Source organism: Pelodiscus sinensis, chromosome 27 (assembly GCF_049634645.1).
Source record: "Pelodiscus sinensis isolate JC-2024 chromosome 27, ASM4963464v1, whole genome shotgun sequence".
Classification (NCBI taxonomy): Eukaryota; Metazoa; Chordata; order Testudines; family Trionychidae; genus Pelodiscus; species Pelodiscus sinensis.
In genome coordinates, this window is record NC_134737.1 from 4,603,743 (window position 1) to 4,631,344 (window position 27,602).

The following is a 27,602-nucleotide window of genomic DNA, read 5'->3' on the forward strand; positions in this document are numbered from 1 at the left end:
TCTATGGGTTCTCTTACAGGGTTTTCTCAGGCACAAATTTCACAAAAAGACTGACCAACCCCCCTTTAACAAGGGCAAGTTTCTTTCTCTATGGGTAACTTTGTATCACCTGGCAAAATGCCTTCTCTGTCAGCAGGGGAAAATGTCTTTGCCCTCTCCCTCTTCAACTTGTGGGTCCTTTTGGGGCCTTTCACTAAGGAACTCCCCTTTAAGAAGGGTTGAGAGTGTCTTTTTTCTTTGTCCTAGTAAATTTCCCTTTAGGAGTAAAATCCTGGCATTTTATTATAAGTTGTGTGTTTGTTTTTATGTATAATGGGGAATGCATTCTCTTTTTCCAAATGGAATTTTGGTCATGTGATCTTACCTCTGACTGGTAAGGTTTTCCCGCCTTTTTTCATTACAGCCCTGGGTAAATGAGTTCCAGTTGGAACTGGAATCTCCTCAGGAATCTTGCAGGTTTTTCCTGTTAGGGATAGATCCTATGGATTCTCTTACAGGGGGTTTTCAGCCACAGGTTTTATAAAAAGGCTGGCAGTTAATCAGATCTCCGCTGCCCATCCTAGTGACAGGTTGCATGGATCTTCCTTTCTAGGACACCTGGACTGCGGACCAGCTAAGCCGATACGAAGACTCCTCTCTGTTCCAGCAGACATCATCTCTCCAGCAGCCTTGCCAATCAGCTACCACCTACAGCTGGGGAAGGACCAGGCTGCGTGGGATCTCCTCAGAGTTCCTCTCTTAAGGCTCCCAGGAGTCAAAGATCGAGGTCCTGAGCAACCAACTTGGGAACCAAGCAAGAAGGTTTCTATGAAATTGTCTCTTGTTACTTTCTTTCTCTTGTTTTTTATTATCCAGCCAAAGGTGTTTGTTTAATGGGTCCTGGTTTCATACCAACAGGGGACTGACTACTGTGCTTGTGAAAGTGATTTTATGTTATTAAACTGCTCTTTGGTTAAACTTTTCCCCAAGTAAACTTATACCTCTTTGGTTTACATACACTGAGTCTTCCATTGCTTGTTAAAGGAGAGGGGAGGAACAGCACCAATTGATAGATGCTGGCAGTCCCAATAAAGGACAGAGGATCTGTTGTTCTTACAGCATCCCCTGTGGCCTTACTTTCAAATCCTTCTGATACCTAACAAATGGGGACCGTGGCAGGACTTCTGCGATTGGTTGTTGCCTTAAGAAAGTTTCATTTTCTTTGATACAGTAGTCAGACAGGCCCAAAGGCCCTGGGAGGGATTTTTACGGTCCTGGTTACTGACCACAAGCAGTGCATGAGGCGCTGGTCAGAAAAAGACTGAAGAAGATCATCCTAACTGGGCAAAAAGTGCTGGGAGGGAAAAGTCCCAGATGCTTTCTGCTGACTGGGCAGGAGCAGTTGCACAGGTAGCACCTCATCTGACTGGAGCTCACAGAGCAGTATGTGCTGTGCAAGAAAGCCTAAAATCTTTGACACTGACAGGGCAGGAGGTACTGGGTGGGAAATGCCAAAGACGCCTCATGCTGGCAGGCCAGGCAGCAGTCTATGTTTCTTAGTCCTAGTAAGTGTAAAGCCCTTTAAGTGTAAAATCCTAGGATTTTTTTAAAAATCTGTGTGTATGTTTTTATGTATTATGGGCCATGCATTGTGTTTTTGAAAATGCAGTATAGGTGATGTCATCTTAGGTCTGACTGGTTTTCCCGCCTTTTTTCATGATAGTCTGGGGTAAATGAGTTCCGGTTGGAACCGGAATCTCCTCAGGAATTCTGCAGGTTTTCCTCTTAGGGGTAGATTCTATAGCTTCTCTAACAGGGAGCTTTCAACCACAGGTTTTTAAAAAAAGGCTGAAGGACCCCCCCTTTAAGAAGGGCAGCAGTGTCCTAGGCTTGAAGCTGCCATGTACTGAAATGGCTGACACTGAGAGGACAGGGAAAAAGCTGCCTCATGTTGACAGGCCAGGTGGCACATGGCCAGAAAAGCCTCAGGCACCTCATGCTGATGGAGCAGAAGGTTCTGAGGAGGAATCGCCTCAGATGACTGGCTGCAGGGCTGGAAACACAGGGTGGGAATAGCCTCTGGCAGCAGGCACTGCAAAGGAAGGAGACACTTGGAAAGGTAAAGCCTCATACATGTCATGCTCACCATGTCAGAGATGTTCGGTGGGAAAAACCTTAGATGGCTGGTTCATATAGGGCAGGAGGTGCTGGATAGAGAAGGCCTAAAGTATATTATCATAACTGGGCAAAAAGTGCTGGAAGGTAAAAGTCTGAAATGCCTCATGCTGATTAGACAGAAGGGAAAAGTCTCAGACAGCTAGTGCTGATAGGGCAGGAGGCATTGGGCAGGAAACGCCTCAGATAGTTCATGTGGCTGAGCAGGAGGTGTTGGATGGGAAACACCTCAGGTGGCTCTTGCTGACTGAGCAGTGTTTGCTGGGCAGGAAAACATCAGGCTGCTGGAACTGAAGGTAGAAGGCATTGGGCAGGAAAACACTCAAATTCATTATTCTACCTGAGCAAAATGTGGTGGAAGGGAGAAGCCTCAGATGCCAAATGTTGCCTGAGCAGGAAGTGCTGGGCGGGAAACACCTCAGGATACATGGGGTAAAAGAGCAGAAGGCATGTGGTGGGAAAAACCTCAAACAGCTGGAGCTGACAAGGAAAGAGTAACTTGGAGAGAAAAATCTCAGACTCTTTATGTTTACAGGGCAGAAGTTGTTGGTTGGATATACCCACAGATGCCTGGTGTTGACTGAGGAGCATATGTGAGGCAAGAAAAGCCTCAGGTGGCTGTCACTGAGAGGGCAGGAGACGCTGGGTTGGAAAAGCCTGAGATGCCTCATGCTGACAGGACAGGCCACATATGGCTGGAAATGCCTCAGGCACCTCATGCTGATGGGTGGGAAAGCCTCAGACAACTGGGGCTGACAGTACAGGAGGTGTGGGGTGGGAAAAGCCTCAGGTGGCTGGCAGTAAGAGGGCAGGAGGCACAGGGTGGAAAAAGGATGAAATGAATCATTCTACTGTGTGCAAAAGTGCTTGGAGACAAAAGCCTCAGAAGCCTCCTGCTGACTGAACAGGAGGTGCTGGGTGAGAAACACCTCAGAGTACTGAGGGGAAAAAAAGTCTCAGATGCCTCATGCTGATTGGACAGAAGGGACTGGGAGGGAAAATTCTGAGGCAGCTAGTGCTCATAGGGCAGGAGGCATTGGGCGGGAAACACCTCAGATAGTTCATGTGGCTGAGCAGGAGGTGTTGGATGGGAAACACCTCAGGTGGCTCTTGCTGACTGAGCATTTTTTGTTGGGCAGGAAAATATCAGGTTGCTGGAACTGAAGGTAGGAGGCATTGGGAAGGAAAACACTCAAATGCATCATTCTACCTGAGCAAAATGTGTGGGGAGGGAAAAGCCTTAGATGCCTCATATTGCCTGAGCCAGAGGAGCTGCACAGAAAACACCTCACACCACGTGGGCTGAGAGGGTAGGAGGTGCATGTTGGGAAAAACTTCAGGCAGCTGGAGCTGACAGGAAAAGAGTCACTTGGAGGGAATCACCTCAGACGCTTCATGCTCACAGGGCAGAAGCTGTAGGTTGGGAAAAGCCTCAGGTGGCTGCCACTGCATGAGGAATATGTGCTAGGCAGGAAAACCTGAGGTGGCTGTAACTGAGAGAGCAGGAGGCGCTGGGTTGGAAAAGCCTGAGATGCCTTATGCTGACAGGAAAGATAGCACTGGGCAGTAATATCCTCAGACACCTCATGCTGACTGGGCAGCAGGTGCTTGGAGGAATAAGCCTCAGGCACCTATGGCTCAGAGGGCATGAGGTGCTGATCAGGAAAAGACTGAGGTATATCATCCTAAGTGGGCAAAAACTGCTGGGAGGGAAAAGTTCCAAATAGATCATGCTGCATGAACATGAGGAGCTGGGAGGGAAGCGCCTGAGACGCCTCATGTTTAAAGCTCAGGCATCAGTCTATGTTTCTTAGTCCTAGTAATTTACCCTTTAAGTGTAAAATCCTAGGATTTTTTTTACAAGTTGTGTGTATGTTTTTATGTATTATGGGCCATGCATTGTGTTTTTGAAAATGCAGTATAGGTGATGTCATGTTAAGTCTGACTGGTTTTCCCGCCTTTTTTCATGATAGTCTGGGGTAAATGAGTTCTGGTTGGAACCGGAATCTCCTCAGGAATTCTGCAGGTTTTCTCTCTTAGGGGTAGATTCTATGGGTTCTCTTACAGGGTTTTCTCAGGCACAAATTTCATAAAAAGACTGACCAACCCCCCATTAACAAGGGCAAGTTTCTTTCTCTATGGGTAACTTTGTATCACCTGGCAAAATGCCTTCTTTGTCAGCAGGGGAAAATGTCTTTGCCCTCTCCCTCTTCAACTTGTGGGTCCTTTTGGGGCCTTTCACTAAGGAACTCCCCTTTAAGAAGGGTTGAGAGTGTCTTTTTTCTTTGTCCTAGTAAATTTCCCTTTAGGAGAAAAATCCTGGGATTTTATTATAAGTTGTGTGTTTGTTTTTATGTATAATGGGGAATGCATTCTCTTTTTCCAAATGGAATTTTGGTCATGTGATCTTACCTCTGACTGGTAAGGTTTTCCCGCCTTTTTTCATTACAGCCCTGGGTAAATGAGTTCCAGTTGGAACTGGAATCTCCTCAGGAATCTTGCAGGTTTTTCCTATTAGGGATAGATCCTATGGATTCTCTTACAGGGGGTTTTCAGCCACAGGTTTTATAAAAAGGCTGGCAGTTAATCAGATCTCCGCTGCCCATCCTAGTGACAGGTTGCATGGATCTTCCTTTCTAGGACACCTGGACTGCGGACCAGCTAAGCCGATACGAAGACTCCTCTCTGTTCCAGCAGGCATCATCTCTCCAGCAGCCTTGCCAATCAGCTACCACCTACAGCTGCGGAAGGACCAGGCTGCGTGGGATCTCCTCAGAGTTCCTCTCTTAAGGCTCCCAGGAGTCAAAGATCGAGGTCCTGAGCAACCAACTTGGGAACCAAGCAAGAAGGTTTCTATGAAATTGTCTCTTGTTACTTTCTTTCTCTTGTTGTTTGTTATCCAGCCAAAGGTGTTTGTGAAAGTGATTTCTCCTAGGCTTGAAGCTGTCATGTACTATTGACCTCTCCCTTTAAGCAGGGCAAAGGTCTCCCCATTTTAGCCTCTCTCTGGAGGCTGGCATATGCTACACACAGAGACCTTCACCCCTACAGAGGGGAATGGCAGTCTCTCTTATTGCACACTTTTCTCCTCTGGCCCTTATTGTTCTCCAGATTAAGGACCAGTCTATGAGGAGGGTTTGGTTCTCTTTTGCCATGCTTCTTTCTTGATTGGTAACTTTACATCACCACACAAAATGCCTGGTCAGTCAGCAGGGAAAAATGAATTTCCCTCTCACATCTCAAATAGAGGGTCCTTTTTGGACCTTTCACTCAGGGACTCCTCTTTAAGAAGGGTTGAGAGCATCTCTTTTCTTAGTCCTAGTAAATTTCCTTTTAGGAGTAAAATCCTGGGATTTTATTATAAGCTGTGTGTTTGTTTTTATGTATCATGGGGTCTGCTTTCTGGTTTTGCAAATGGAATATTGTTCATGTGATCTTAAGTCTGACTGGTCAAGTTTTCCTGCCTTTTTTCATTACAGCCATGGCTAAAGGAGGTCCAGGTGGAACTAGAATCTTCTCAGGAGTTTTGCAGGTTTTTCCTGTTAGGGATATATTCCCACTTGACACCTTGGGTCTGGCTTCCACCCCCTCTTCAACTGGTGTAGCTGTCTGGAGGTGCTGGGCTCCCAAGTCTTACTCATTCACACCTCATTCATTCAACAGGGCAATTAATTACAGAGTGGGGAGGGGGGGGGAGAGAGTGGGGGAAAATCTTATTCTGCTACAAGGTTTCTATATAGGGTTCTAATACAAAGTTATTTCAAGCAGCCCCTTGCACAAGCCTGAGCATGCCCTGGGGCACAGAGGGGGGGCTGTTTCTGGCTACATAGGATGATATTCATAACAGTTCTAAGTTACATGACCTAATACATTATATTCTAAAGGGGCAATAATAATAATAAATCTAAACATTTAACAATCTTAACAAATAATAATAATAAGAATAAGAAGAAGAATTAATAATAAATCTAAACACTTTTAGTTGTGGGGAACAAATTATGGGGAGTCACTTCCATGTGGGGGAATCACATTTTTAATACATTGATATGTTATCCCTACATACTCCCCCTTTTGACACTATGATATCTGGTATACTCGTAGTGTCACTTTCTATTTAATTTGTTTAAGAGAAGGTATTGTGAGGCAACTTGTGATTGAAATGTAACAAATATTCTTTTTATCCAGGTAGGTGACTTTGCCCAGAGCGAGAGAAAATAGTGATTTTATCCAGGGCAGCTTGGGCAACAGTTTGAAACCCAATTAACAGTGCATGAATGTATGTGCTCTTATCCCACATAGTGTAGGCATTTTTGCATTTAGCCCTGAAAACAAAATTGGTGGTGTGCCTCAGTTTCCCTTTTTACATCACACACCAATTTTGGAATTCCACTTTCTCAGGTGAGAAGCTTCAACACTAATGACAAGTACTAACAGTAAAATACCAGTGTTACAAGGCTTTTGAACATACAATGTGCTCTTGCGTACATTTTTTTTTTAACCATTTCCAGGGTTTTGGTACAAAATCCTGCACATTGAACATTGTTACATTCTTAGTAACTGCAGTACAGTGGTTATGAAAGTTAGCATAAGTAGCAGGAACAAATCCATGCCAAGTGTACGCTGACAATTTGGGGGTTTTAGGTTGAAAAATCTGCAGCCTTCCTTGGCCTCATAGGTCTTGCCCCATTGCCCTGTTGTTTGAAATGCAAAGCTCCCTCTTTCAAAGACAAAGGGCCTGGCTGGGTGTGCCTCCCCTGGGAACACTCCTGTCCCAAACACACTGACTTCCCAGCAAGCTGATCATACTCAGTCACTTGGTTGCCAGACTGCTCCAATTCCCTGGCTGATTCTGCCTCTTCTGAAACAACCCTCAGTCCCTCTGAGATTTCTCCACAGCCATCCACACTGGGTTTCTCTAAATGCAGTCAAAATGTTTAATGCTTATTGAACCTTTCCTGCCTAGTGCAGATTATCTTTAACACAGTATACTAGTTAGTTAGTCAGACAGACAGACAGACAGACATGAGACAAACACAAAACATTCTTTGTTGCAACAATACATCCATGGTGTTGTAGGGTATTTAGCTGGTACCAGCTTGTCCTGATTTTCTGAAAGACAAAAAAAACCATACTTCTACCCCTTTGGGGGTGGCATTATTATTTACATACTTTCTCTTTTATTTTACAAATATGCTTTCATGTCTCTTTGCTTACAATTACTCCTATAGGTAAATATTTTTGTTTTGTAGGCAAAACAGGTTTCAATGATTTTTACCCCTTCTTGTGGGTGAATTACCCCACTGTGTAATTATTAAATTTAGGAGGTGTACTTTAGTTTTCCTCTTATACAGCAGACTAAGTTAGTAAGTTTCTGCTGTGTTAGGTTTATGAATAGAGAGTAGCCAAGAAGCATTATTACTATAATGCTGGGAGGGTTTTAAGTGTGAGATGTGTTTCCAATGATTATTTTAACATTTTAAAGGTTTTTCTTTTTTTTTCTTTTTTTAAAGAAAATCATGTACACATTACAGGGTTACTTATGAACATTAGCATTAAACAACAAGTAGCCCTGTGGATCTTACCAATAGGTGTTTAAGTATTCTGTGATAGCATGCCTTTTATTTAGACAACTGAGCTTTGAGGCCAGTGTGTTCAAAACTATTTTGAAATCTTTCCGTATGCAGACCCCTTTTTGTTCTGATCTCAGGTAGTTTGCTAATCAAACTATCTATTTACCTGCAAACTTTTTTTTTTTTTTTTGTGTTAGGGCATTTACACCACAGACACTTTCTGGCTTGCTTTTAGATTAAAAGCTGTTTGTAGCTTGGTCTTAAAAAGGGACAGAATAACTTTTGCCAGAGATTTACAGTTTTGAGTTTTTACTTTAAGTCCTGCTCTCTCACACAGCAACCTGAAAAGGAAATTACATCCTGTTGTGGCTCCTGGAGCCCTCCCAGGATTTTAATTTGTTTTAAGCATACAAAACAGTTTACTAACCTACAAAACAGGAGTTCTGGATCTTAAAAACCTTACCTACTATTTACACTATATTTACACACAGATGCATGCATATATTCTCTGAATATTTCTAACACTATTTTTACATACCTGTACAAAGATTACATTCACTTTTATTCATTTGGGGGTAGTTAAGTTCCCAATAGAACCCTCTTGAAGTTCTTTAGTCAAATTTGCCTGGATTATTTACAGACACTCTTTTGGAAAAGGGCCCCTTTTTCCTTCAGAATGGCTGCAAAGAAACCAAGAATTCTTTTCCTATAACATTTTAGCATTTTCACAACTGCTCAATTTCCTCCAGACTCTGTAGAGTTAACTTTTTTGTGTTTTTGTTAAACACCTTCTTATTTCTTAAAATGAAAACTGGCCTTGCTTCAGATATTACTTCTTGTAAGTATTGTTTTAAGAATTTAGATTTCCAGTACCTGTACTTCCTGCTTTTTCTTAGTTCTACCACAAGGCCTTCAATCTATCTTTTGCCTGCCTGCTTGTCTGGGCCTGATCCTGTTTTTTGTTGTTGTTGTTGTTGTTTTTGCTGAATGGCCCTTTTCCATGGACACAGGCTTTGTCCCATTACCAGTTTAGCAAGGAGGGTGGCCTTGTTCACTAAACCCCACACCTCCAGGTCCTTTTTCTTAAGCATATCCCTGAAAACTTTGAGAGTGCTACTTTAACTCTCAGTACCCATCCTTAAGGGAATCTAGCGGTGTCTGGGTACTGAGGGACAGACATTTCCAACTTTTTGCTTCTGCAGCAGAGGCTTTTACATTTTGCAGTTTCATATTTGAATTCTGATATTCAGTCAATTTGAGGAACACCTCATTACAGGTTTCATAAGAGCCAAATGTGACGGACCGGGCCGTGTCTGGGCACAGCTGAGGGCGTCCGCTCAGGGCGAATTGCTCGAATCCGGGGCTCCTTACAGTCCCCCTGACTGGCGACCTCTCCAAACAGGCCACAAACCAGTCCCACAGAGCGCTTCAGCTGCCTGCCTGAAGCCTCCCGAGCAAAACCCCTCCGACGCCCCAGCAATAACCGTGCCCCAGATGGCCCCGGGCCTCATACACACGTGGGGGGTCCTAACACCCAATCCCACCTACCCCGAACAAGTCCTGTCCGGTTCCAAGAAACCAGCCACAGATCCCTGGTCAATTTACCCTCTGGATCTTACCCACAAATCACGCTGGGCCAATCCTTTAGAATCTATATCTAAAGGTTTATTATCACAAGAAAGAAAAGCATGAGAGTAAGGTTATTAAAGTACAGTACGTTACATGCACCGAATCTCCCAGTCCTCGATGCAGGCTCTAGCAGAGATGTTGCAGCTGCTGGTTTAAAAGTCCTTATTGCACATCCTACGATCAGGATGGGTTCACAGGTCTTCCAGGCTCTTCAATCCCTGCAGTGCTGCCTCTGGGATGAAGTGCTGAGCTGAGAACCAAATGGCATCGACCACATGGCCTCTTTTATCCCCTTCCTGGCCTCTTCTTGTATGCAGCAAGTCACCTGGCCAGAGGCCAATCTCTATGTTCCCTGCTGGCTGCCCTCAGGTGACAAATCCCATTCTTTGGGTGTGTCCATAGCCTATTGAGAGTCATTGTTCCACAGGGCTTTGCTACTCAGCCTGTCCATAGCCATGCTTAACCACATTCACAGAAATATTCAGCTTCCACACAGATTACAGATTCCTACCTACATACACAGACATTATACACTCACATAAATAGCGTACATAAGATCAACAAACAATAATCTCCCATTCAATACCCCACATGGCTCCCCCCATACCAATTTCTGGGGCCAACACCCCCACCTAGGGGTGCAGCAGCGATCTGGCTGCTTCCCTCCAATTCAGCAACGTGACACCAAACTGAATCTGTGTTTTCTTTTCCCTTTTTCTTTTGGATTTAGCTTTTCCTGCAGAGAGAGATTTTTTTTTTCTTCTTTGCAGGTAGCTAAGTGGAGGTAACTGTCATTGCATGCCTCCCATAATAGCCAAATTGCTGCTGCATCTCCTTTGGCAGCATTAGAAGGTTTGTACATGAGGATATACTGTGCCAATCTATCCTCTAGGTCTGAAATTGTATGGACATCAACTAACACTAGATTAGACTAAGGGCTATGTCCGAATTTTGGCAAGATTTGTTGAAAAGGTTCAAAAGATTTGTTTATCTTTTACAAATGCCAAGTTCTCTGTCTCCTCTCTGGGAGCCTTCTTAAAAGACTGCTTTCGTTTAAACATTTTTTAGTACACCCAACCTCCTATTGGGGCTAAAATAGCAATACCAATACCTCTTTTTTCTGGAGCGAGAAATTAAATTCTCCTCCCTTCTTTCTAATGCCAGCACTCTACGACTGGGGAGGAACGAGAAAGCTACTTCTCCTCCTCTCTTTACCCGGCCTTCTACCACCGGGGGTGTGCACACCTTACTGATCACTTTTTAATACTTTTCAAGGTTTATGATCACTTTTTCACACTTCTCAACATCTTTACATTACTCAATAAATGCTCATGGTACCTTCCCCCTTTCGCAATTCTCCACCAAAATGTTGTACTTAAAAGAAGTACTCGGGATCTTTTTCAGGGGGATAAGGCAACACGCCACATTTATTGATCACACATAGAATAATTAACAGTTATCATATGCATATGATATATATATATATATAAGTCACTCATGCACTCACACACACACACACAAGCCCACTCCGTCTTGCTGTTGTTACCAACAAGTTGCTCCCCTTAACTGCACTGGCCAGGTGAGTTAGATGGGGGAGGGGTGGAGCCGGGCTTCTGCAGATCCGGATCGATGCTCCGATGGTGACAAGACGAAACCCGGGGTCCTCTGCAAGACACCTCACTTTTATAGCATCCCTCTCATATGCAAATATATATCCCAGATTCAAACTCTGGGTCTGTGTCTGTTGTCCCTTTCTGCTGCAGAGAGGGTGTTTTCAAAAGAAGGTGCCTGCTTCTAATCCCCAAGGCAGTCAGTATGTCTGCTCTCCTTTCTTCAGCCCACTTGACACCTTGGGTCTGGCTTCCACCCCCTCTTCAACTGGTGTAGCTGTCTGGAGGTGCTGGGCTCCCAAGTCTTACTCATTCACACCTCATTCATTCAACAGGGCAATTAATTACAGAGTGGGGAGGGGGGGGGGAGAGAGTGGGGGAAAATCTTATTCTGCTACAAGGTTTCTATATAGGGTTCTAATACAAAGTTATTTCAAGCAGCCCCTTGCACAAGCCTGAGCATGCCCTGGGGCACAGAGGGGGGGCTGTTTCTGGCTACATAGGATGATATTCATAACAGTTCTAAGTTACATGACCTAATACATTATATTCTAAAGGGGCAATAATAATAATAAATCTAAACATTTAACAATCTTAACAAATAATAATAATAAGAATAAGAAGAAGAATTAATAATAAATCTAAACACTTTAAGTTGTGGGGAACAAATTATGGGGAGTCACTTCCATGTGGGGGAATCACATTTTTAATACATTGATATGTTATCCCTACATACTTTTGACACTACGATATCTGGTATACTCGTAGTGTCACTTTCTATTTAATTTGTTTAAGAGAAGGTATTGTGAGGCAACTTGTGATTGAAATGTAACAAATATTCTTTTTATCCAGGTAGGTGACTTTGCCCAGAGCGAGAGAAAATAGTGATTTTATCCAGGGCAGCTTGGGCAACAGTTTGAAACCCAATTAACAGTGCATGAATGTATGTGCTCTTATCCCACATAGTGTAGGCATTTTTGCATTTAGCCCTGAAAACAAAATTGGTGGTGTGCCTCAGTTTCCCTTTTTACATCACACACCAATTTTGGAATTCCACTTTCTCAGGTGAGAAGCTTCAACACTAATTACAAGTACTAACAGTAAAATACCAGTGTTACAAGGCTTTTGAACATACAATGTGCTCTTGCGTACATTTTTTTTTTAACCATTTCCAGGGTTTTGGTACAAAATCCTGCACATTGAACATTGTTACATTCTTAGTAACTGCAGTACAGTGGTTATGAAAGTTAGCATAAGTAGCAGGAACAAATCCATGCCAAGTGTACGCTGACAATTTGGGGGTTTTAGGTTGAAAAATCTGCAGCCTTCCTTGGCCTCATAGGTCTTGCCCCATTGCCCTGTTGTTTGAAATGCAAAGCTCCCTCTTTCAAAGACAAAGGGCCTGGCTGGGTGTGCCTCCCCTGGGAACACTCCTGTCCCAAACACACTGACTTCCCAGCAAGCTGATCATACTCAGTCACTTGGTTGCCAGACTGCTCCAATTCCCTGGCTGATTCTGCCTCTTCTGAAACAACCCTCAGTCCCTCTGAGATTTCTCCACAGCCATCCACACTGGGTTTCTCTAAATGCAGTCAAAATGTTTAATGCTTATTGAACCTTTCCTGCCTAGTGCAGATTATCTTTAACACAGTATACTAGTTAGTCAGACAGACAGACAGACAGACATGAGACAAACACAAAACATTCTTTGTTGCAACAATACATCCATGGTGTTGTAGGGTATTTAGCTGGTACCAGCTTGTCCTGATTTTCTGAAAGACAAAAAAAACCATACTTCTACCCCTTTGGGGGTGGCATTATTATTTACATACTTTCTCTTTTATTTTACAAATATGCTTTCATGTCTCTTTGCTTACAATTACTCCTATAGGTAAATATTTTTGTTTTGTAGGCAAAACAGGTTTCAATGATTTTTACCCCTTCTTGTGGGTGAATTACCCCACTGTGTAATTATTAAATTTAGGAGGTGTACTTTAGTTTTCCTCTTATACAGCAGACTAAGTTAGTAAGTTTCTGCTGTGTTAGGTTTATGAATAGAGAGTAGCCAAGAAGCATTATTACTATAATGCTGGGAGGGTTTTAAGTGTGAGATGTGTTTCCAATGATTATTTTAACATTTTAAAGGTTTTTCTTTTTTTTTCTTTTTTTAAAGAAAATCATGTACACATTACAGGGTTACTTATGAACATTAGCATTAAACAACAAGTAGCCCTGTGGATCTTACCAATAGGTGTTTAAGTATTCTGTGATAGCATGCCTTTTATTTAGACAACTGAGCTTTGAGGCCAGTGTGTTCAAAACTATTTTGAAATCTTTCCGTATGCAGACCCCTTTTTGTTCTGATCTCAGGTAGTTTGCTAATCAAACTATCTATTTACCTGCAAACTTTTTTTTTTTTTTTTTGTGTTAGGGCATTTACACCACAGACACTTTCTGGCTTGCTTTTAGATTAAAAGCTGTTTGTAGCTTGGTCTTAAAAAGGGACAGAATAACTTTTGCCAGAGATTTACAGTTTTGAGTTTTTACTTTAAGTCCTGCTCTCTCACACAGCAACCTGAAAAGGAAATTACATCCTGTTGTGGCTCCTGGAGCCCTCCCAGGATTTTAATTTGTTTTAAGCATACAAAACAGTTTACTAACCTACAAAACAGGAGTTCTGGATCTTAAAAACCTTACCTACTATTTACACTATATTTACACACAGATGCATGCATATATTCTCTGAATATTTCTAACACTATTTTTACATACCTGTACAAAGATTACATTCACTTTTATTCATTTGGGGGTAGTTAAGTTCCCAATAGAACCCTCTTGAAGTTCTTTAGTCAAATTTGCCTGGATTATTTACAGACACTCTTTTGGAAAAGGGCCCCTTTTTCCTTCAGAATGGCTGCAAAGAAACCAAGAATTCTTTTCCTATAACATTTTAGCATTTTCACAACTGCTCAATTTCCTCCAGACTCTGTAGAGTTAACTTTTTTGTGTTTTTGTTAAACACCTTCTTATTTCTTAAAATGAAAACTGGCCTTGCTTCAGATATTACTTCTTGTAAGTATTGTTTTAAGAATTTAGATTTCCAGTACCTGTACTTACTGCTTTTTCTTAGTTCTACCACAAGGCCTTCAATCTATCTTTTGCCTGCCTGCTTGTCTGGGCCTGATCCTGTTTTTTGTTGTTGTTGTTGTTGTTTTTGCTGAATGGCCCTTTTCCATGGACACAGGCTTTGTCCCATTACCAGTTTAGCAAGGAGGGTGGCCTTGTTCACTAAACCCCACACCTCCAGGTCCTTTTTCTTAAGCATATCCCTGAAAACTTTGAGAGTGCTACTTTAACTCTCAGTACCCATCCTTAAGGGAATCTAGCGGTGTCTGGGTACTGAGGGACAGACATTTCCAACTTTTTGCTTTTGCAGCAGAGGCTTTTACATTTTGCAGTTTCATATTTGAATTCTTATATTCAGTCAATTTGAGGAACACCTCATTACAGGTTTCATAAGAGCCAAATGTGACGGACCGGGCCGTGTCTGGGCACAGCTGAGGGCGTCCGCTCAGGGCGAATTGCTCGAATCCGGGGCTCCTTACAGTCCCCCTGACTGGCGACCTCTCCAAACAGGCCACAAACCAGTCCCACAGAGCGCTTCAGCTGCCTGCCTGAAGCCTCCCGAGCAAAACCCCTCCGACGCCCCAGCAATAACCGTGCCCCAGATGGCCCCGGGCCTCATACACACGTGGGGGGTCCTAACACCCAATCCCACCTACCCCGAACAAGTCCTGTCCGGTTCCAAGAAACCAGTCACAGATCCCTGGTCAATTTACCCTCTGGATCTTACCCACAAATCACGCTGGGCCAATCCTTTAGAATCTATATCTAAAGGTTTATTATCACAAGAAAGAAAAGCATGAGAGTAAGGTTATTAAAGTACAGTACGTTACATGCACCGAATCTCCCAGTCCTCGATGCAGGCTCTAGCAGAGATGTTGCAGCTGCTGGTTTAAAAGTCCTTATTGCACATCCTACGATCAGGATGGGTTCACAGGTCTTCCAGGCTCTTCAATCCCTGCAGTGCTGCCTCTGGGATGAAGTGCTGAGCTGAGAACCAAATGGCATTGACCACATGGCCTCTTTTATCCCCTTCCTGGCCTCTTCTTGTATGCAGCAAGTCACCTGGCCAGAGGCCAATCTCTATGTTCCCTGCTGGCTGCCCTCAGGTGACAAATCCCATTCTTTGGGTGTGTCCATAGCCTATTGAGAGTCATTGTTCCACAGGGCTTTGCTACTCAGCCTGTCCATAGCCATGCTTAACCACATTCACAGAAATATTCAGCTTCCACACAGATTACAGATTCCTACCTACACACACAGACATTATACACTCACATAAATAGCGTACATAAGATCAACAAACAATAATCTCCCATTTGAGGGGGAAATCTCGCTCCCCTGGGGTACAGAGCCCCCAGAAGGGTTCGAGGCCGGAGGTCAAATCAGTGAGGCAGGAAAGAAACTTAGAAGAGAAAACTTTATGATGCATGCATGCAGGCTGTCACTTCCAAGAGTGAAGCAGCAGCCCTGACAGACAGATTCAGGTATCCTTTATACAGAATGCTTAGACAGCTCAGTTGTGGATTGTTCTTCTTTAACATATCAAAGTCTCAGCAGAAGTACTTTGAGACTTCTGTTCACCCCAGGAGTGCTAGAAGTAAGTTTTTACAGTACACAAAGCCACATGAGAACTTGAGTGGAGGAGTCTACAAGGCAAACTGTGACAAAGATAAGGGTTTACATGACAAATTGTGACAGACTAGGAGTATCCATGAATTTGAGATAGTCATTTGTAAGGGTCTTTGATTAGAGCTAATTTGATTTCTCTCTGTTACAGGGAGAAAGGCCTGGAAAACTTTTTAACCCTTACAGCAGTTTTCTTTCAGAGAGTTTTGATTTCTGCACAGTCCCCCTTAGACACAATTGGAGTTATTTGATTTTCCCCACAATTCCCCCCTTTAATACTCCTATTGGAGTATTACTCAAAGTTTATTCTGGACATTCTTAGGTATTCTTCCTTTGCTAGGATGAAGTCTCATCTTAGAGGGAGGTTTTCTTTATCTGCTGGGTAAATGACCCACTGCCCATTCAACCCCAGATCTTTACCAGTGCCAATTTTGCTTTTAAAACAAAATGGAAACATAGTTCCTGATGGATGTAATGCTTGAGTAAGCGGAATCCCTGAGGCAATCAGCTTTTTATGCCAAATCTGCCGGTTCCCCCCCATGACTATGTACTTCTGGCACAGTGTTATCATTCTGGGCATCTACCCACTCCCGCTCTCCTGTAGAGTACTGACTACCAGTAGATCTGAATTTTAGGGGTCTGGTCCACAAGGAGGCAGGAGTTGGGATAAACTGTAATGGTAAAAGGCTTTCAGAGCCTTTTATAAGCTGTTCACATATCCAACAGTCACTTGTATTGGTGAGGGACACAACCTTTTGCAGGGCTTCCCAATAAGGGTGGGGAAAGTTATATACTAAGGCTATTCTGACTACTAAAAGAAGGAAAACAATCCTTATCCTATTATAGTATCTTAAATTTCTAAAGTAGAAAGGATAATAATAATATAGTAATTAGCTAGCAACTAGCAAAGCAGTCTTTTAACTAAACTTAATCAGTTAGTATTGTTTGGCTTGCCTCTGCAGGCACTCTTCGAGATTTCGTAGTCTCTTAGTTCACTCAATTCTGGAATGTATTTCCCTTTGTGAGAGTTACAGGGCGCCAGGCTCACCTGTAGGTCTTTGCTGGTACAGTCCTACCTCTCAGGTTGTACCTCGAAGCTCCTGGTGGAGGCCGGTTTGGTAACAGTCTGGTTTGAGAGTCTGCCGCCTCGGTCCGCTGAACCTCGTCCTCAGGTGATTCCTCCAGGGAGGGGTCCTGGGTGACGGGGTCAATCAGCTCTGTTGGATCTGCAGTTCGGCGTACATGACTTGCGTGGATCCACGAGCGGCGCTCCTTCACCTTTACTGCTGTGTGGGTGATGAGCAGCAATTGGAACGGTCCTTCCCACCGGGCTGTCAGGGAATTCTTTTTGCGATGTTCCTTCACGAACACGTAGTCGCCTGGTTGGATGTTGTGGCACGGCACATCAGTAGGTGCTGGGAGGGCTTCCTTTACCTGCAGGTGCAAGCTCTCCTAACCGTCATTTTATGTCTAGGTTTCTTCTTTCTGTGTGGCTGCTAGCCTGTGGGCCTCCTGCAACATTAAACTGCTTACAAATCACACATGAATTAGATATGAATTAGATATTCTTGAGACAGCTTCTAGGTGCATGCCTGGGGCGTACCATTGTTTTGGGATCTGTGAGGCCACCCCCCTTTTGCTCATGTGTGTCATTTGATGAGACACCTGAGCAAGCTGCCGTGTGAGAGATTTTTGGGGCGACTGGGCAGCCATCAGGTGCACCCATTATCCCAGCTGGGGATAAGGAGCAGCCTGCTTTCTCCCAAAGGTTTTTCTCTGCAGGTTGAGCAGCTTGCTGTAGTTCTATCAGGTCCTGCAAAGAAACAGGGAGGGAAAGAGAGACCAGAATCTGAAAGGGAGCCAGAGGTCCATGTGCTGCCGCATGTCTGGCTGTTGCATCAGCACTCCCATTACCCAGAGAAACAGGATCAGTGGCACCTGTGTGGGCCGGGCAATGGGTAATAGAGAGGGATGTGGGTAGCTGAATAGCATCAAGGAGTTGGGAGATAAGGGGACCATGAGAGATAGCAGAGCCAGAAGAGGTAAGGAAACCTTGTTGTTTCCAAATTTGTCCTGTGGCATGACAGACAGAGAAAGCATACTTTGAAACAGTATAAATGGCAGCAGACTGTCCGGACGCTAAAAGGCAAGCACGAATTAAAGCGATGAGCTCAGCAGCCTGAGCTGATTTTGATTCCTGGAAGAGAAAAGAACCTCTAAAACATTATTATCTGAGACCACTGCATATCCAGCCTCTTTTACCAACTTTTTTTTACATGAGCCATCAGTATACAATACAAGATCTGCATTTTCCAGCAGTTGATCAGACAAATCTTGGGGGCTTTACACAGTGCTCAAGCAATTCTTCACAGTTATGGGTATGTACTTTACCAGTAGAGGGTAAAGGAGAAAAAGTAGCTGGGTTAAGTACATTACATCTTTGAATTACCACATTTGGGGAAGAGAGGATAACATTCTCATACAGGGTTTGTCTCTGAACAGATATGTGCTGGGTGCGGTGTCGCTGTAAGAGAGCAGAGACAGCATGAGGGACCTGTAAGATAATGCTGTGGCCTAATGTGACAGGTTGGGCCTTTTTCAAGTAATTCAGCAGTAGCTGCAACTGCCCTCAGACAAAGTGGGAACCCACGGGCTACTGAGTCCAGTGTTGCAGAAAAATAAGCTATGGACGAGGTGTGGGCCCAAAGGGGTTGACAGAGAACTCCAGCTGCAATTCCATCCTGTTCATGACAAAACAGAGTAAAAGGCTTGCTATATTTAGGTAAGCCCACTGTGCAGAAGAGTTTTAAGGGAAAGGAAAGCAGATTCACATTCTGGGGACCAGGTCACTGGGTCAGGAGCTAAGTCTAAGAGTAGAATAGTAAGGGGCCTGATGAGTCCAGAAAAGTTAGGAATCCATTGTCTGCAATATCCTGCAGTACCCAGAAATTTGTAAACCTGACTTTGGTGAAAGGGTGAGGAATGGAAAAAACTTGTGAGATTCACTCAGGTGTTAACTGGCGGCCATCTCCTGAAAGTAAATGTTCTAAGTACTGAACTCTTTGTTTTACAAACTACAATTTGGCTTTGGAAGCCTTGTGACTCTTTTTAGCAAGACACTAACACATATGAGGTATCAGTTTTACATCTTTCCTCAGTTTTACTAGCAATTAACACATCATCAACATACTGAACTAACACAGAACTGTAGGGAAGAGAGAGAGAATTAAGGTCAGCTTTTTTTTAAAAAACTGAGAAAACAGAGTAGGGCTTTTACAATAACTTTACAAAAACATGTCCAGGTTAATTGATGACTCTGAAAGGAAAAGGCAAAGAGAAATTGGGAATTCTTATGCACTAGAATAGAAAAGAAGGCAGAACATAAATCTATTACAGAAAACCAGGTTAGTTACTACTGGAAATCTAGGGATTACAAACTTATTAATGGCTCTTAAGTCTTCTACAAATCTATAGATTTGCTTTTTCACAGGTAGTATAGGTGTATTACATGGTGAAGTTGTATAAACATGTATCCCTTGTTTAAGGAGGGAGAGATTACAGGCTTAATGCCCTCTTGTGCCTCCCTAGCCAATAGATACAGGGCTACCCTTGGGAAAGGCTTGTTGTGTCTGTATGTTATTTGCACTGGTGTTGCAGAGGCTAGCAACCCCACTTCATTCACATGGGCTGCCCACAATGTCTCTGGGACTTCTGAGAGGTCCAGGAGGGGTGTATGTCCTGAGGTCTCATCAGATTCCTCTGAGAGTAGTAATGCCATCAAATTTGGAGCCTGATGGGGGGAAGGTCAACAAATATCCCTTCCTCTCTACAGAGAAGGTTTGCACCCAATTTACACAACAAGTCACGTCCCATAAGGTTTACAGGAGAACAGGGAGATAACAGGAAAGAATGTTCAGCTGACAAGGGTCCAAAGCGGGGTGGGGGTGCAGATGGCACATCTGGGGAATCAAGCTGTTTAGAGAAGCCAATTCTTGCTGCAGCTTTTCAATAGAATCTTTTTTTGCTAGCCATAGTGCTCTGATTATTTTTTTTTTACTGCCACATCCTCCCAGAGGCACCAATATTCCATCTGGTTAGGATGTTTTTCCTCGAGGAAAACTCTAAGATAAGCAAGCTTTTGTAAGTCAAAGTTCTAATTGTCATGTATTCTGGGAATTCCCCTGAGTATAGCCATTCCAAATGCTCAATAATTCCTTAAGTCTCCTTAGTTTCAAACCTGCAGGCAATACCTAGCTGACTGATCATCTGAGACAAGGGAGTCCCAGGCTGTGAGAAACCTTTCCTCTCAGTAGGAGACAGACTTGAGGGAGCAATCTTATCCATGTTAGCACTGTCTTGTCCAAGGACAGCGCAGGAGCCCAACAGTACTACCCTCCCCAAGGATAGTACAGGCGTCCAGCAGCACTACCCTCTCCAAGGATAGTGTGGGAGTCCACACAAACTGTCAGCTTCACTCACACTCCTTATGTGCCGGGGGAAACCGCCCTTGCTTTCAGTAGCTGTGCAGTGACACTGACAGCACTGGTGCGGCTGCGGTCCCCCTCCGGACTTCACTCACTCAAAACCATGCGCTTGGACTCGCCACCAATCAGTCAGCAACAACAACAACAACAACAACAAAATCCAACCCCTATTTGGCTATACCCAGTGTTTTCGTTTTAAGTTTCCCTCAAGCCTCTTAACAAAAAAAAATTTTAAGTAAAAGATGACTCTTACCGCCAGCCGGTCCAGCTGGTGACGAGAACAGGGAGGCGGACCGGGGGATTTTAAATGGATCCCTTACCCTCCAGATGCGCGCTGTAGTCCGTTCCCATTCCCCGTCATCAGCCTTTCCAACTGGAGTTCCAAGCCATCCCACTTCTGACACCAAATTGAGGGGGAAATCTCGCTCCCCTGGGGTACAGAGCCCCCAGAAGGGTTCGAGGCCGGAGGTCAAATCAGTGAGGCAGGAAAGAAACTTAGAAGAGAAAACTTTATGATGCATGCATGCAGGCTGTCACTTCCAAGAGTGAAGCAGCAGCCCTGACAGACAGATTCAGGTATCCTTTATACAGAATGCTTAGACAGCTCAGTTGTGGATTGTTCTTCTTTAACATATCAAAGTCTCAGCAGAAGTACTTTGAGACTTCTGTTCACCCCAGGAGTGCTAGAAGTAAGTTTTTACAGTACACAAAGCCACATGAGAACTTGAGTGGAGGAGTCTACAAGGCAAACTGTGACAAAGATAAGGGTTTACATGACAAATTGTGACAGACTAGGAGTATCCATGAATTTGAGATAGTCATTTGTAAGGGTCTTTGATTAGAGCTAATTTGATTTCTCTCTGTTACAGGGAGAAAGGCCTGGAAAACTTTTTAACCCTTACAGCAGTTTTCTTTCAGAGAGTTTTGATTTCTGCACAGTCCCCCTTAGACACAATTGGAGTTATTTGATTTTCCCCACACATTCAATACCCCACATGGCTCCCCCCATACCAATTTCTGGGGCCAACACCCCCACCTAGGGGTGCAGCAGCGATCTGGCTGCTTCCCTCCAATTCAGCAACGTGACACCAAACTGAATCTGTGTTTTCTTTTCCCTTTTTCTTTTGGATTTAGCTTTTCCTGCAGAGAGAGATTTTTTTCTTCTTCTTTGCAGGTAGCTAAGTGGAGGTAACTGTCATTGCATGCCTCCCATAATAGCCAATTTGCTGCTGCATCTCCTTTGGCAGCATTAGAAGGTTTGTACATGAGGATATACTGTGCCAATCTATCCTCTAGGTCTGAAATTGTATGGACATCAACTAACACTAGATTAGACTAAGGGCTATGTCCGAATTTTGGCAAGATTTGTTGAAAAGGTTCAAAAGATTTGTTTATCTTTTACAAATGCCAAGTTCTCTGTCTCCTCTCTGGGAGCCTTCTTAAAAGACTGCTTTCGTTTAAACATTTTTTAGTACACCCAACCTCCTATTGGGGCTAAAATAGCAATACCAATACCTCTTTTTTCTGGAGCGAGAAATTAAATTCTCCTCCCTTCTTTCTAATGCCAGCACTCTACGACTGGGGAGGAACGAGAAAGCTACTTCTCCTCCTCTCTTTACCCGGCCTTCTACCACCGGGGGTGTGCACACCTTACTGATCACTTTTTAATACTTTTCAAGGTTTATGATCACTTTTTCACACTTCTCAACATCTTTACATTACTCAATAAATGCTCATGGTACCTTCCCCCTTTCGCAATTCTCCACCAAAATGTTGTACTTAAAAGAAGTACTCGGGATCTTTTTCAGGGGGATAAGGCAACACGCCACATTTATTGATCACACATAGAATAATTAACAGTTATCATATGCATATGATATATATATATATATAAGTCACTCATGCACTCACACACACACACACAAGCCCACTCCGTCTTGCTGTTGTTACCAACAAGTTGCTCCCCTTAACTGCACTGGCCAGGTGAGTTAGATGGGAGAGGGGTGGAGCCGGGCTTCTGCCGATCCGGATCGATGCTCCGATGGTGACAAGACGAAACCCGGGGTCCTCTGCAAGACACCTCACTTTTATAGCATCCCTCTCATATGCAAATATATATCCCAGATTCAAACTCTGGGTCTGTGTCTGTTGGTCCCTTTGTGCTGCAGAGAGGGTGTTTTCAAAAGAAGGTGCCTGCTTCTAATCCCCAAGGCAGTCAGTATGTCTGCTCTCCTTTCTTCAGCCCACTTGACACCTTGGGTCTGGCTTCCACCCCCTCTTCAACTGGTGTAGCTGTCTGGAGGTGCTGGGCTCCCAAGTCTTACTCATTCACACCTCATTCATTCAACAGGGCAATTAATTACAGAGTGGGGGAGGGGAGAGAGGGGGAAAAATCTTATTCTGCTACAAGGTTTCTATATAGGGTTCTAATACAAAGTTATTTCAAGCAGCCCCTTGCACAAGCCTGAGCATGCCCTGGGGCACAGAGGGGGGGCTGTTTCTGGCTACATAGGATGATATTCTTAACAGTTCTAAGTTACATGACCTAATACATTATATTCTAAAGGGGCAATAATAATAATAAATCTAAACATTTAACAATCTTAACAAATAATAATAATAATAATAAGAAGAAGAATTAATAATAAATCTAAACACTTTAAGTTGTGGGGAACAAATTATGGGGAGTCACTTCCATGTGGGGGAATCACATTTTTAATACATTGATATGTTATCCCTACAACCACACAGCTGTTCTGCTCTGCATACTTAGCTACCCAGCCCTTCTCCTAAATCTGAGACACTAAGTTCCCACTCTACTCACTCACCTGGGAACAATCCTGTCCCACACATACTGACTTCCCAGCAAGCTGGTCATACACAGTCACTGGGTTAACCGCCTGCTCCAATTCTCTGGCTGTTCCTGCCTCATCTGGAAGAACCCTCAGTCCCTCCAAGACTTCTCCAACACCATCCACACTGGGTTTCCCTAAACCCAAGTCAGTGGAGTCACTGCTAACAGACAAATTCTGTCTGCCAGGCACCAAAACAAGTGCCTCACACAAGAAGCTGCTGCCTTTTGCAGGCAGAGCTTTCTCCTGAATGCCTTCTCCCAGCAAGGCCCTGTCACCTCCCTCAGTCACAGCAAACTGCTTGCTACAAGCACTGCCAGGACTCTCCTCCCTATGAGCTTCCTTAAGCAGCAGTTCACCCTTCCCTGGCTCTGCAGCAGCCTTGCCCTGCTGAGCCACAACCAACTCCTCCTGCAATTCCCTTACTCCCTGAGTTATCTCCAGCCCCTCTGGTGGATTCACAAACAATTCCCTCTCAGGCACACAGACAGACTCACAAGATACAGGGTCAGAGGCACCTACTCCTCCTTTGCAGCTCTCTAGATGGTTGTAAACTTCCACACCATCATTAGGCTCCAGAGTCAACATGCCCTCAATCTCTCCTTGTGCCTGGGCTACGGGGTCACCCTGGTCCCACAGAGTTGCTCCCCCCTCTTCCAGCAACACAGCAGCATCAGGCACAATATCAGGGTCACCACTGTCTGGTCTCTGGGGTTCTGGCAAAACACTGACTGACTCTACCTGAGTCACCTCATCCCTCTCCCCAGCAGACACAAACCTTGGGCCACCCCCTTCTTGGGCTTTAGCCATATCCAGACCCAACTCTGGGACAACAGCACTGCTCTCATCCTTCACAGGCTGCGGGGCACCTTCCTCAGACAAAGGAAGAAACTCTTCCCCACACACGGACAGACAACCAGAGACAGCTTCTCCCTTGTCCCCACTCCCCTGGCTAATCTCAGGCATACAGCTAGCCACTGAGACAGCTTCCTTTACTGCCCCACTGCTACTTCCACCAGCCAAATTGCCAGCTTGCACACACTGTGCTTCACACAACTCAATTTCAGCTTGTGCAGGTTCAATTTCACAAACCTCATCAGCCACCAACTCCTCAACTAAAACTTCACTCTGGCCAGCCACTCCAGGCTTCCCCAGAGAAACATTTCCCTGACTTCTGGGCTCTTCCTGCCCTGGTTCTGATTCCAGCCTCACCTCTGAGGCATCAGACGGGCCCTCACTCACAGGCTCACTGCCCACCTGCACAGACACACAGCCGTCTGCCACAGGCCCACATGTAGAGACTCTTTCCCCTTGGTTACAGGGAGACTGACCGGCTCCAGGAACCTTTCCATACCCACATGCACCCCCTTCCCAAACCTCCCTGCTAGCTACAGGTAACACAAAAGGTTTCACACATGCTTTGGGGTTGGGTCATCACATCAGCTGGGCAAAATACGTCTGCCATATCATAAGCACACCGCATACCCACAGAGTTACACATTGAACCTTCAGGAGGATACAGTCTCTCTTGTTCTTTTAGTCTCTTAAGATGGAGGTCAAGTCTAGCATTTTCCTCCTTGGCTAGGGCCATCTTCTTTGCATGCTCTGCCCTTCTCTCTGCATACGCTGCCATTCTCTCTGCATGTTCTGCTTTTCTCATCTCAAGTTCCCGATCCATCTCCTTCTGTCTCTTAGCAATTTCTTCATCTGCCTTCTGCCTTCTTTCAGCAGCTTCCTTGGCTCGCTTCTGATCCCTTTCATCCACATCTCTGGTTAGTAACAACACTACCAGATCTAGTTTAGAGGCCCTTTTCCAAAAGGCAATGCCTCTCCCCAAGCACAAATCCTTCAGAGCACTTTTGCTCAGACTCTTATATAATTCCGGGATCATCACAGCGGCTCTTTAATCAACCAAACTCTCAACACCAAAAATCAAATTTACACAGCGTGGGGTCCTGATCCCAAAGCTCAATTGACCAAGATCTGTGGATCTTGCCGACTACGCCACTGTGACGGACCGGGCCGTGTCTGGGCACAGCTGAGGGCGTCCGCTCAGGGCGAATTGCTCGAATCCGGGGCTTCTTACAGCCCCCGACTGGTGACCTTTCCACACAGGCCACAATCCAGTCCCACAGAGCACTTCAGCTGCCTGCCTGAAGCCTCCCGAGCAAAACCCCTCCGAAACCCCAGCAATATCCGTGCCCCAGATGGCCTCGGGCCTATACACAGGTGGGGGGTCCAAGCACCCAATCCCACCTACCCCGAACAAGTTCTGTCCGGTTCCAAGAAACCAGCCACAGATCCCTGGTCAATTTACCCTCTGGACCTTACCCACAAATCACGCTGGGCCAATCCTTTAGAATCTATATCTAAAGGTTTATTATTACAAGAAAGAAAAGCATGAGAGTAAGGTTATTAAAGTACAGTACGTTACATGCACCGAATCTCCCAGTTCTCGATGCAGGCTTTAGCAGAGATGTTGCAGCTGCTGGTTTAAAAGTTCTTACTGCACATCCTACGATCAGGATGGGTTCACAGGTCTTCCGGGCTCTTCAATCCCTGCAGTGCTGCCTCTGGGATGAAGTGCTGAGCTGAGAACCAAATGGCATCGACCACATGGCCTCTTTATACCCCCTTCCTGGCCTCTTCTGGTATCTAGCAGGTCACCTGGTCCTCAGCCTCTCTCTGCTGGCCGCTCTTAGATGTCCGCCCTCATGCTTTAGGTGTGTCTTTGGGCCATCAAGTGCCATTGTTCCACAGGGCTTCACTACTCAGCCTGTCCATAGCAATGCTTAACCACATTCAGAGAAATATTCAGCTTCCACACAGATTACAGATCTACACACACAGACATTATATACTCACATAAATAGTGTACACAGGATGAGAAAACAACAAGCTCCCATTCAATACCCCATATGGCTCCCTCTTCTACCAATTTCTGGGGCCAACACCCCCACCTAGGGGTGCAGCAGCGATCTGGCTGCTTCCCTCTTGAACTAGGAAGGCCGGCATCCAATCTTAAACGACAGAAGCCTTGATACAGTGATCCCCGCGTTTTGCTGCTGCCAGAACTCCTGCTTACTACCACAGGTTGGTGCGGAAGTCAGGGAGCGGGGCTAATTTCAAAGAGGGGCAGTGTGCAATAATTCTCAACGGATGTTGCCGTGCAGCGTAGGGAGTCAGCGCCTCACTTTCCTTCTCCTCTTTTCTCTCCCTAGCAGCTGAAAGGAGGAAACAGACAAGAAGACAGCAGCGCTGAAGAAAGAGCGGGAAAAGAGAGCGGAAGCAGAAGCCACGGGAAAAGGACGCCCACGTGACACGCATGGCTCTCCCTGTATCGGGGACGCTGGCCTTCCACTTCAACTTCCTTCCCCTTTGAGGCGGCAGGTCCAGGGACCTCCCTGTAAACAGGGATGAAGGTCCACCCCTTAGAGCAAAATTGCTTCATGAGGAAGCTAGAGCTGAGTGACCCCCCTTTAAGAAGGGGAGCGGTCGCTCTGTAGGTTTCGGCTCTTTAGGAGCTAGCCTTTCAAATAGATCTGGGACGTGACCTGTGCCTGTAACTGGGGTGCAGGTGTCCCTTTTTCGCCTCGCCTCGTCTTGTCCCGCCTGGACTTGCTTGGCAAAAAGACCACCCTCTCCTGAGGGCATGGAGGTCTGGGCTTTTTTCCTCCGCTGCCACCTAAAAGCTTCACGACCACCCTGTAAGGAGGGTTTGGGTCACTTTGCCACGCTGCGTTAGCCACAGGCCACTTTGACGTGCCAGGCCAAACAGCTGCCCTGTAAGCAGAGGGCAAGGTCTTTCCCCTCTTCAACTAGGGAGGCCTTTCCATGGCCGTGGCTGAAGGACCCCCCCCTTTAAGAAGGGGAGCGGTCGCTCTGTAGGTTTCGGCTCTTTAGGAGCTAGCCTTTCAAATACATCTGGGACGGTGACCTGTGCCTGTAACTGGGGTGCAGGTGTCGCTTTTTCGCCTCGTCTTGTCCCGCCTGGACTTGCTTGGCAAAAAGACCACCCTCTCCTGAGGGCATGGAGGTCTGGGCTTTTTTCCTCCGCTGCCACCTAAAAGCTTCACGACCACCCTGTAAGGAGGGTTTGGGTCACTTTGCCACGCTGCGTTAGCCACAAGTCGCTTTGACGTGGCAGGCCAAACAGCTGCCCTGTAAGCAGAGGGCAAGGTCTTTCCCCTCTTCAACTAGGGAGGCCTTTCCATGGCTGTGGCTGAAGGACCCCCCCCTTTAAGAAGGGCGGCGGTCTCCTAGGCTTGAAGCTGCCAGGTGCCACTGACCTCTCCCTTTAAGCAGGGGTTCAGGTCTCCCCGTTTTAGCCTGTCTATAGAGGCTGGCACACGAGGAAGCTAAAACAAAAGGCAGGACTATGCAGCACTTTAAAGCCAGCTCTAGAAACAAGCCCTTTTAGTGAATTGAGGGGTTGTCCTGTCGCCTTCCCATCACCCTGACCTGTACGCACTCTCCACCGCGTCCACGCCGAGCGAAGCCTGCATCCAACTGGCCACGACTTCTGCTGCTGCCAGGACTCCTGCTCACTGC

General features: G+C 45.2%; 1 long non-coding RNA gene across 2 annotated transcripts; it reads left to right on the forward strand.

The window, feature by feature from the left end:
* Window positions 1–596: 596 nt before the first annotated feature.
* On the forward strand, window positions 597–26,448 carry LOC142820865 (uncharacterized). Of its 2 annotated transcripts, none has more exons than XR_012897810.1 (3): window positions 597–801; window positions 4,795–5,003; window positions 26,273–26,448. It is a non-coding gene; the product is annotated as an uncharacterized LOC142820865 (long non-coding RNA). The 2 variants fall into 2 exon arrangements; XR_012897809.1 differs by lacking the exon at window positions 597–801 and adding an exon at window positions 3,200–3,320.
* The last annotated feature ends 1,154 nt before the right edge of the window (window positions 26,449–27,602 follow it).